The 10777-nt window shown below is 36.3% G+C and overlaps 1 protein-coding gene across 10 annotated transcripts in view; it reads right to left on the minus strand.

The window, feature by feature from the left end:
• LOC141396533 (uncharacterized) overlaps positions 1–10777 on the minus strand; it is a 143311-nt gene that overhangs the window by 3437 nt on the left and 129097 nt on the right. For 3 of the 10 annotated variants that reach the window (XR_012411186.1, XR_012411188.1, XR_012411187.1), the window contains one exon: positions 6734–6836. The exons of 6 other annotated variants lie outside the window; for them this stretch is intronic. The gene's annotated coding sequence lies outside the window, so the exon portion shown is untranslated. Of the gene's footprint in view, positions 1–6733; positions 6837–10777 lie in introns of those variants that run through there. One more of the 10 variants, XR_012411190.1, reaches the window with a different exon arrangement.

A 10777-nucleotide genomic window follows, 5' to 3' on the forward strand; every position in this document is an offset into this window, starting at 1 on the left:
AGTTTCATACAGAAAATACGAGGGATTGGGCGCCACAACAACACCTAAAGGTGACGCACTGTATTATAGATGCCATGACGTAAAGCATGAGTTTGGTTGCGGATTCGTAGTTAGTCGGAGGCTAAAACATCTGGTATCAAGCTTCACCCCAGTGAATGAAAGACTTGCTGCAATTCGAATAAAAGCTAAATTCTTCAACATCAGCTTTATTTGCGCTCATGTTCCCACTGAAGAAAAGGACGAACAGACCAAAGATATATTTTATAAGCGCTTAGAAGAAACATATGACCGATGCCCTGCCAATGACATTCAAATTTTCTCAGACGATTTTAATGCCAAAATTGGAAAGGAGAATATCTTTGGCCCAACAGTCGGGAAATTCAGTCTCCACAGTGAAACATCTGACAATGGTATGAGGCTGATAGACTTTGCAGCTGCAAAAAACATGGTAGTTAGAAGTACCAGATTTAATCATCTCGATATTCATAAGGGCACCTTGCTGTCTCCAGATCAAAGAACAAGTAATCAAATTAATCATGTTGTGATATATGGAAGACATTCATCGAGCGTGATGGATGTGCGTTCGTTCTGAGGAGCAAACATAGACTCGGACCACTACCTTGTTGCAGGAAAGGTACGCACCCGGTTAAACGTAGCAAACAAAGTACGACAGACACAACACGAAAGTTAGACATCGGTAAGCTACAATCACAAAAGATAGCCCCTGCATATTCCACTCAACTGGTGTAATTGCTTAATCAAAGCACTATATGTTCCCATGACATACATATTAGCACGGTGGCCAAGTATTGCCCTCTCCATGCAAACAGCCGCAAAATATATTGTTGAATACCAGTGACCAGTGAGGTAAAGATAGCAATAAAACGGATGAATAATAATAAGGCGTATTTATCCGCTAGTTAGTACCATCTGGCAGGAAGAACACGTACCCGACGATTGGAACCTGAGCATTATGTGCCCCGTTCACAAGGTAGGAAATAAGACTGTGTGCTCTAACTATAGGGTCATAGGTCTGCTCCCTATTGCTTATAAGATATTGTCGGAGATATTGTGTGAAGGACTAAAGCCTATGGTCAATCGGGCCATACCAATTCGACTTTAGACCTGGCAAATCCACTGTTGACCAGATATTTACCTTGCGCAAATTCCGGAAAACACCCAAGAGATGCAGATCGACACCTACCACCTTTTTGTCGATTATAAAGCAGCCTTCGACAGCCCCCTACGTTCAAAGGTATTCCAAGCCATATTTGAATTTGGTATTTCCGAAAAGCTCATTAGGCTTTGTAGAATGACATTAACTGATACTAGGGCCTCAGTTAAAATAGGAAAAAAAAAACTCTATGAAGAGTTTAGAACCAACAGAGATTTCAGACAAGGAGACAGGCTCTCGTGTGACTTATTCAACATTCTGCTGGAAAAGGTTATACGAGATGCGAAGGTCAAAGGTCATGGTCTTTCTGCAATGGACGTAACTGATACCTTTGTAGAAGTCTAAAGAGAATTTGCTAAAGTGGGTCTGGCGGTAAACGGCGAGAAGACCAAGTTGATGGTATTGACGCGCAATGCGTCCATAGGGCTCGGACCAACTGTTGACGTTGGTTCCTATAATTTTGCAGTAGTAAAAAACTTCGTCTACCTCGGTAACGCCATAATCACAACAAATAACATCAGTTGCAAACAAAGACGAAGAATACTCGTATTATTGGCCAATAGATGTTACTTTGGCTTACGTCAGCAGTCTAAAACCAAAGCAACATATCGTCAAACAAAATAACAATTTACAGTGCTTATGTATGGCTCCGATGGCTTGGAACTTTCCCAAGCAGATATGACAGTTTTTCTTGTGTTCGTGGGAAAAATTGTTCGAAATATCTATGAGTCAATATGCGTTGACAATGAATATTGATGCGTATGAGCTACTAACTGCATCGGCTATGCAACGATACAACGATTGCGTTGGCTACGTCATGTCATAAGAAAATCTAAGAAGGCTTACAAATATGGGCCGCATGGTGGTTCACGCAGAACTGGAAGACCAAAGCTTCGACGGAGTAAACAAGCGGAGATGGAAAAACATTATATTCCAAGTTGAAAAAGTAAAGCAACAAATAGAGAGGAAAGGAAATCTTTTCTTATAGGACAAATCGCTCATTTACTCAAAGAGTGGCATAACTAAAATAATGAGTTTTCTGAGCTAGCAATTTCTATTTTTATACTCTCAGTATTTATGCTAACGAGGGTATATACACTTTCATACGGGCAAAAGTGTCTCATCGAAATAATTGTTTTAGACCCCAAGTATGTTTGGACGAAATCCGTTTCAGACAATTTGAAGTCGATTTAACAATGTCCGTCCGTCATTGTGTCTGTCTTTCTGGCTGGTGCGCACGGATCAACTGCTTCATACCGAATTTTGGCTATCGTATTTTGTCTAAACTTAGTTTAAGTTCGAAGATGGGCCATATCGGTCCACTCCTTCGGGTGCCTCTCCCACAAAAGTTCGAAAATGTCGGAAAATTTGTGCGCACGATAACTCTTGAAGGGAGTAACCGATTTCGTCCATGCACAACCTGAAATTTCTACCAGACTTACATGAGGTTCCAATATGGACTCAATCGGCCCACTCCTGACAAAATAGCCTGAAAGTTGTAAAAAACCCCTATGACACCACCCACACAAAATTTCGGATAAGTTCGCTTTAAGACCTGCTCTCGAATCATTTTGATTTTTATTGAAGAAACTTGCATTCACTGACCCCCTTTGCGATGGTACAAGTTTTTTCAGGGGCAAGTCCATACTTCCTGACAAAATAGCCCGAAAGTTGTAAAAATCCCTATGGCACCAAGTGTAGTGGCTGGAGCGCACTATAGCACTCGCAATGGTCAACCGATTTGGCCGGAAATTTGGCCTTCGACATATTTTGTCCAAACTTAGTTTCAGTTCACAAGTCCACAAATTTCCGTACTTCCCCCCAAAATTTAAAAAATGTTACTAGTATGGTATGCACGATACACTTTCTTGAACGGGGTAACAAATGACTCTAAATACATTTGAACTATCCGTAGATGAAAGTTTCAATTCACATAGGCTGAGGGTATATCTCTGTCGGCAAAGCCGACTGATACACTTTTACTTGTTTCTACAACTTCTACTTTATCTTGTGTCAAATTTTAATGCTGATATATGAATGATACTACGAGTTTCGCATAATTCAACACGAACGTTTTTTGAGTTTATGAACAACTAAAACTCTTCAAATCATGCTTGATCTTGTACAGCTAGCTGTTTGCAACATATGGTCCAAGTAGCTATTTTACTTTTTTGTGTAATAATCTTTTTAAGTTGAAAATTCAAATTTCAATCGCCAACTTAAAACGTGTTTTTCTCGAGTCTGGATTTCTTGAGATGTGCCACTCTTTGAGTAAATGAGCGAAATGTTCTATAGAGGGCCAACTAAGTAAGTAGTTTCAATATTTTTACTATCGAATACCGCATGCGAGTATAAATTAAAAATCGGTGACGACAAAGAATTGGGGATTTGGACAGGCTACTTGCATTTTGGATTTTTTTTTGCTAGTATCTGGCGCCCTCTCAAAATATCGTAATATTGCCCAATGTTTTATAGTAACTGTTTAAGTTAGAATTGATTCTACAACTTTAAATTGGGCCTATGAATTGCATAGGTGTATTCGTTGAAATCTCCTCATGCCCATTTATTACACTCCTGTAATAGTATGAGAGATTTCAACGAATATTTTTTTTTTTTTTCATTTCATTTATTTAAGCATTTCTAAATTAATTATCGCCCCAGCGCCTAAAGGCTTTGTAGGGGCAAAGAAAAAAAATTTGACAACCAAAAAAATTAACATTATATTTTTCTAACACAATTTACAATCATACGATGAAATGAATTTACATTAGAAGTGTATCAAGTTTGCTTAGTAAATATTGCTTCAATTTAATTTTAAAATTTGATATGGTTCTTATGTTTTTTATTTCCGATGGCAATTTATTGAATTCATTTGGTCCAGCATAGCCAATTTTTTGTTTTGTTACTTCAAAACGGCATCTCTCTGTCTGCAGGAGTCGACACTGTCGAGTGTTTCTTGTGGACCTCTCTGTGTTTTCATGAAATTCAATCGATGTGGGATGAGTGTTTGATATGGATTTATAAACAAATCGCAATATGTGTTGCATATACATATAAACCCTTTATGGGCAAAACACTTTTTGCTTTCTTTTTATAAAGCCTTAATGTGGAATAACGTCTCGGTAAATTCAAAGATAACTTGAGCGCCTTGTTCTGCAAACGCTGTAGCTCTTTCAATAAGGTGCTATTCATACTGCCATAAATTCCCGGGAGATAAGTCAAGTGAGAATGTATTAACGTTTTATATAACATGAACTTAACCTCAGTACTAAAAAGTCTTCGAAATTTAAAAAGGATTCCAATAGCAGATGAAATCATAGATTTAATTTCTTCCACATGCGAGTTCCACAACATATTACTATTCATATTTAGACCCAAGTACTTTATTGTCTTTGATTCGGTAACTGGGACCCCATTTATATGAACAAACATTGCGTCGCCAACTAGATGTGGTTTAAAACGAACAAATTTGGTATTGGAAGAGTTTAATACCAGGTTGTTTAATCTAGCATATTCTGCCAACAATACTGCATCATATTCAATTTGTGTACGTAAAACTTGTTCATCTTTATATCTATAAAATAGGCTGACATCATCAGCATACATCACCAGCTTCCCGAAGAACTGCATGTTTTTCAGATCATTGATATATATCTTAAACAGAAGCGGGCCCAAAACGCTGCCTTGTGGAACGCCATATTTAATTGGAAGACAATGGCTTTCGCTATTCGATACTTTAACGTATTGACATCTATTGGCCAAAAAATCTTTGAAAAACATTAATGTATTTTGCGAAAATCCAATCGACTGCAATTTTTTGATGAGTATACTATGATCTACGAGATCGAACGCTTTCGTGAAATCGAAAAATACTCCAGCAACTCCTTTATATCCCAAATCTATTCCGTTGCATATATATTCCACAATGTTAAAAATAGCTGCGTCAGTTCCTGATGATTTTCTAAATCCATACTGGTCAATGAACAAGATGTTTTTCTCCTCAATGTACTTGGTAATCTGTGCAGCAATCAACTTTTCAAAAACCTTATCCACTACTGATAAAATAGCAATAGGCCTAAAATCACAAACACTTCTGGAATCAGGTTTTTTAGGCACAGGCGATACCTTGTGTGTCTTTAAAATATCAGGATATTTTCTACATTCTACCATCCCATTGAATATTTTGACGAGTATAGCAGCAGTCTCATTTTTTCTAATTAATAGCATCCTTGGTTTGATATTGTCTGCACCTCAACTTTTTGCAACATCTAATGCTTCAAGCTCCCTTATGACATCATTAAAACGAACACCTGTTAGCTGAAATTGGCTAGGTTCGAAACTTAGAGTACCATATAAGTTAAGGTCATCACCCGGATAACGTACAATATCATCTCGTAGTTTATCCACAGAATTGATGAAATACATATTTAATTTGTTTGCTTTTTCGACATCTTCCATAATAACACTATCTTCCTCATCAATAATATCAGCTAACGTCTTTTTACTCCTGCCTAATTCATGGTTTAAAAATTGCCAGACTTTCCTCATATTGCCGTTGCAAGATTTGATGCTGCTTTTATAAAAATCATCTCTCAAACTTTTGCTGCAGAACTTTATTACCTTGCTTATTGACCTTACCTTAATATTGATTTGACAACCGCCACTTTTAAACATCCATGCAGATGTCAACATAAACAAAACACAACATAATAAATAGATAACAAAAAGAATCGATCGACCGCTTGACTTGCAAGCAACACCCGCGCTTTATTGTAAGCCTGTACATATCGTTGTACAAAATTCTTAAAGGTAATATCGTTTACCATAAATAAACAACGGCAATTGAGCCAAACTCTTTTACTAAAACTATCGTGTTTTATTTTTATTCTATATTCATTTATATCGACGGCCACTTGTGCGCATTGGGCGTACTGGCTCCATTGTGGAGTCTTTGATACACTTGTTCCCCCCAAGTCCCTATAGTGCGGACTAAACATTTGGTCGCTTCGGGCCGAATAAGCAGTAACAATGCTAATAGGGCAATATACCTCAGACTTAAGCAACCATTTTAATTACGTCATTAACATAATTTTTATATTGTTTTTATTGAGTTGTAATTTATTTACTTTTTTAACATGTAGACTCGTTAATATAATTGAAATTACCATTGAAATATAAGTAAAGTGTTAAAAAATCTACGAAAGCATAACTTCTCTAATAGTGTACATATTATCGAACAATTATTTAATGATTCCCAAATTGATCACTGTAAAACCACCAAAAAATTTTTGTTTTTTAATGATCGGTGCTTGAAGAAATTTATATTCAGCAGCAAATTGGGCAAAACGGGTAAACTTGTTCGGTAATATGTAACCCATTTTAAATTTTAAATTTAATAATAAAAAACTACTTATTGAAACTTTGCAAAAGGTGTAGAAAGTGTTCTTTAAAATGTGTATATAAGAAAATTTCAAAATTTTACTGGTGTTGTAAGTGTAAACTACTTTTATAAAAATGATGTGTTAAGTTAAAAAACGTGAATTATTATTTTTCAAATACCTTTTGCAATATTCGCATAGAAAGCAATATTATAAGAATTTTGCTTTTGTTTTTTTCTTTTGTTTAAATATTAACCGCATTATTGTAACAAATTTTTGTAATTCTATGAAAAGGAAAATTAATTTTATTAGAGTTAAAAACAAATATTAATTATAATATAATTTAAATGTAATATTTCAAATCAAACCAAGTATTACATGTATAAAGAGATTATATTTATTGCTTAGTTCCCGTACTTTTTAATAGTAAAACTCGTAAAAGAGAGAAAAATTGTTGTCACACAAAAGTTTTTTTCAAAAAGTTCGGGAACGCAAAAATGGAAAAAAACGTCAAAAAAGCTGGAAAAAATGTCAAAGTCGGCGTACCAGCCAATCAGACTCCGGCATACATGTTACTATTTTTTACACGCTCAAATTTGTCGAGTAAAAAGTTTTTAAAGAGAGCGTCATTCAGCGCCATTTTTGTTTAATGAGAAGTGAACATTTTACAACTTGTTTGTGTACGGGAACGGGGTTTCGGGTAAAATGTGTAAAAGTCGTAAAAATTTTAAAAACTTTTTAGTTCTGGAACAAAGCTTATATGTGATGGAAATCGATTCGACAAACTGACTCGAATTGATTTCCATCACATACCGAAAGAGAGGTCCGATATAGTCAATATTCTGACATAATCTGAGTTTGGAAGAAATAATACGATATACCACGTTTGGATCAAATCGGTTTCACCCTTCGAGAGTTATGTTACGTACTGTCGATTTCAGTTTGTGCAGGCTTTTTTGGAGCTTTTGGGTCATTATCTCAAAAAAAAAATCGATCCGAGACGAACTTTAAAAGCTGTTCCTTTTTCCAATTTTTGTGTGGGAGGTAGACGAAGGAGTTGTACCGATTTAGTCCATATGCAAACCTGATCTATGTCTGGAAGTAATTTTACAATATGCAAAGGTATGAAAAATTCGGTTACTCCCTTTAAGAGTTATTTTTAGCGAACATTTTAGAACTAAGTTTGCATAAAATACGACGATAACCAAAATTTGAACCAAATCGATTGATCCTTTCAAGAGTTATCGAGCGCACCAGTCAACTAGACAGACGAACGGATATGTCTAAAACAACTCTAAATTGTCTGAAACGAATTTCGACCAAACATGGTTGGCACAATTTTGGACGTGTCAAAGTGTATATACCTTCTTTAGCCTAAAGGCTGGGGGTATATTGAAATAGACACAATAACTCCGATATTATTATGGAAATATAATTTCCCAATATTTTTTCGATATTGTAAAAACGAATATTATACCGAACCAACACCAATACTAAAAAGTCAAGTCTTCCACCAATCCGTCTAAGTCACGGTCATCTTAGAAGTCAAAAACTGCCCCAGAAAGCTTTAAGACGGTTTCATTGGGCTACGCAGCTGTCTCGCCTCCCAAAAACCTTCACCAGGATGGTGGAGGTAAAGCCGCTGGTGATCAGAAAAGACAGCGTCGACTACCAAACCGAAATCGCGGCCAGTGGTCGTGAAAAGGATGAAGTCTTCTGAGAGCCTTCCATGAAGAATCAAAGCCGATCCATTTATCTATATGTATCGTATGCCCCTGAGACGATCAAGGAGCGTGGAAAGATCATCACTGGAGAGACGCAACTCTCATCAATTGACAGTACTTTGTCACTGCGTTCGGTTTGGTCTCAGGTGATTTGCAAGTAGCCGTCTTTGTCGTCAAGGCAAAATCTAACGGGTTCATCAACCGTCGATGGTCGATCTTAGGTACATTCTCTTCTCAGATAAGCTGGATTAGAGCAAGGTACGGCTTGAGCATTCAGCACTTAATGATGGAGTCAAAGTAATTAACTTCAAAAATAAGGAATCGTTTGACTTGTGGAGACAGTTTATGGCATTGACTCTTTTTGGGAAGGTGATAAATTGGTGACTACACAAGCTGCTGCGATCCCGTGTGGGATATTAACCTCAGTATGGAGCTGGACAGAATACGGAAGTTAGTCGAGATTCAGAACATGGGATTTCGGATGGGAAATTGGAGAATTCTAAATTCATTCCAAAGAACAACGGAATTATCATAAAATTTACTAACGACCAAACCAGAGGGCCTATTTATGACGTCGAAGGATTCACTAAATTCAAAATTAGGAAGGATATGGTTACGAATACCTCCGTAGCATCAGTAGAATATAAAGTAGAAATACGTACGCAAAGCATAGCTCTGTGCTGATAAAACTAAATCATTACACAACTGCTGCTATTGCTGAAATCCTACAAACTTTCACTTCCGCAAATATCCACATCGCCCTATTCCATGAACCTTATGTAATAAGGTGTAAGGGATAAGCGGCACGTTCTCGACTTCGACTTCAAATTGACCTTCAAGATAACCTTAAATCTAATTCTTCTTCCTGACATCACAACCGTAAGTCTGGACGGAGGACGCCGCAAAACCACTCATTTTGTTCTTGATTTAAAGCTTTGCGAGAATCGCGACCCATCTTTCAAGGTCGCTCAGTAAATGTGGAGCATCGGCTATGTTATTTCAAGATGCGATGCGAATACCTATCACTTCTACTGGCAAGAAATGGCACAATTGGAAATAATTGCCAGAATAGAACAAGTGTTAATTTTGGGTAAAGTTGTACTTTTTAGCTCTTTTAGCTGATCGCTCTTTTCAGTTCACCTCCTTTAAGTGAACTAGGTCGGTCTTTCAGTTCAATAGTTCGTCGTTAAGTTCTGCCTGTCAGCTGTCTTTTCGCTCTTCGTTCACCGACCAGTAGTGAAATTCTGTAACTGATTTTTCGAGTTACCAACAAATACCGGTAAAATTAAAATGCTTAAAATTTTAGAAATTAACGACATTTGTTGGTAATTTGGCAACCAAAATAAAGTTGTCGCTAATTCATACCGATAGAAAAGGTGTTATCAACATTTATTGATACTTTTCATTCATAATTTTGCGTTTTTTTACCGATTTTTGTCGGTAACTCAAAAAATGAGTTACAGAATTCCACTACAGCTAACAAATTTTTCCGATTTTTTTCCGAATTCGGAACGAAACTCTGCTCAAGTTTCTGATTCTGATGCCGAATTCGTTCCGAAATCGGAACACAATTGTGTAAAGGTGCCCACAAAACCACAAAAAAAGGAACATTCGAGGTTCTTTCCGAATTCTAAACGAAATCGTTTGAAAACTCCAATGAAGAAAATGAGAAATTTTGAGGGAATTTTCGATATTCAGCACAATTTCGAACAAAAATCTAGATGAACATTCGAAAATGTGCAGAAAATCGCATGACTTTCGGATACTTTTTCAGAATTTCGAAAAAATTCGACTTTTTGATCCGAAATTCGGAAAATTATCGGATGTTTGATCCGACAACACTGTGCAACAAAATTCAATTTTTTTCAAAATGATGGGAAAAACCGAGTAGATTATGAAATTAGAGTTAAAAATATGAGACACGTGTATTGGCGTTTTTAAAGATTACATCGGAAAGTAACCAAAGTAGGCGGGGCAAGTTCCGCCGATTTCTAGTTTTTTCGAAATATTCCAGTTAAGATATCTTGGAATTCTTGCATTTTAGGTATAAAGTGTCTTTGGCAACTTTACAGAGGAGCATGTGGGTAATATTTTTGTTAAAAATTTTAACCCTCATACGGTTCACCAAAAGGGTCTTTTTGGTCCTTTTTTCGAAAATCTTTTAAAAACTCCTTTAAAATGTGATCATACCAAATCCAAATATTCTACAAAATTGCTCGTCATAAAATTTTACTATAGGTCTCAGAACGTACCGACTCTGTAAATCTTATCTAATCGCCAGGAATCTTTAAAAATGAAAAACAAGTTTTAGGGTTAAAGTCCGACTTCATCTGAGTTTATTCAAAATTGTCCCTCAAAACATAATTTTAGAGAGATGACATCAAAGACAAAAATATTCTTCGTCAAATTTCACTATGGGTCACCAAAGAAATGAAATATATATTTACATTATATATCATGAAAATAGTTCCCAGTTTTTTTGATGAAATTTTTTTCCGTCT

The sequence above is a fragment of the Musca autumnalis genome, unplaced genomic scaffold, assembly GCF_047663935.1.
Source record: "Musca autumnalis isolate F117 unplaced genomic scaffold, ASM4766393v1 scaffold_3, whole genome shotgun sequence".
Taxonomy (NCBI): Eukaryota; Metazoa; Arthropoda; class Insecta; order Diptera; family Muscidae; genus Musca; species Musca autumnalis.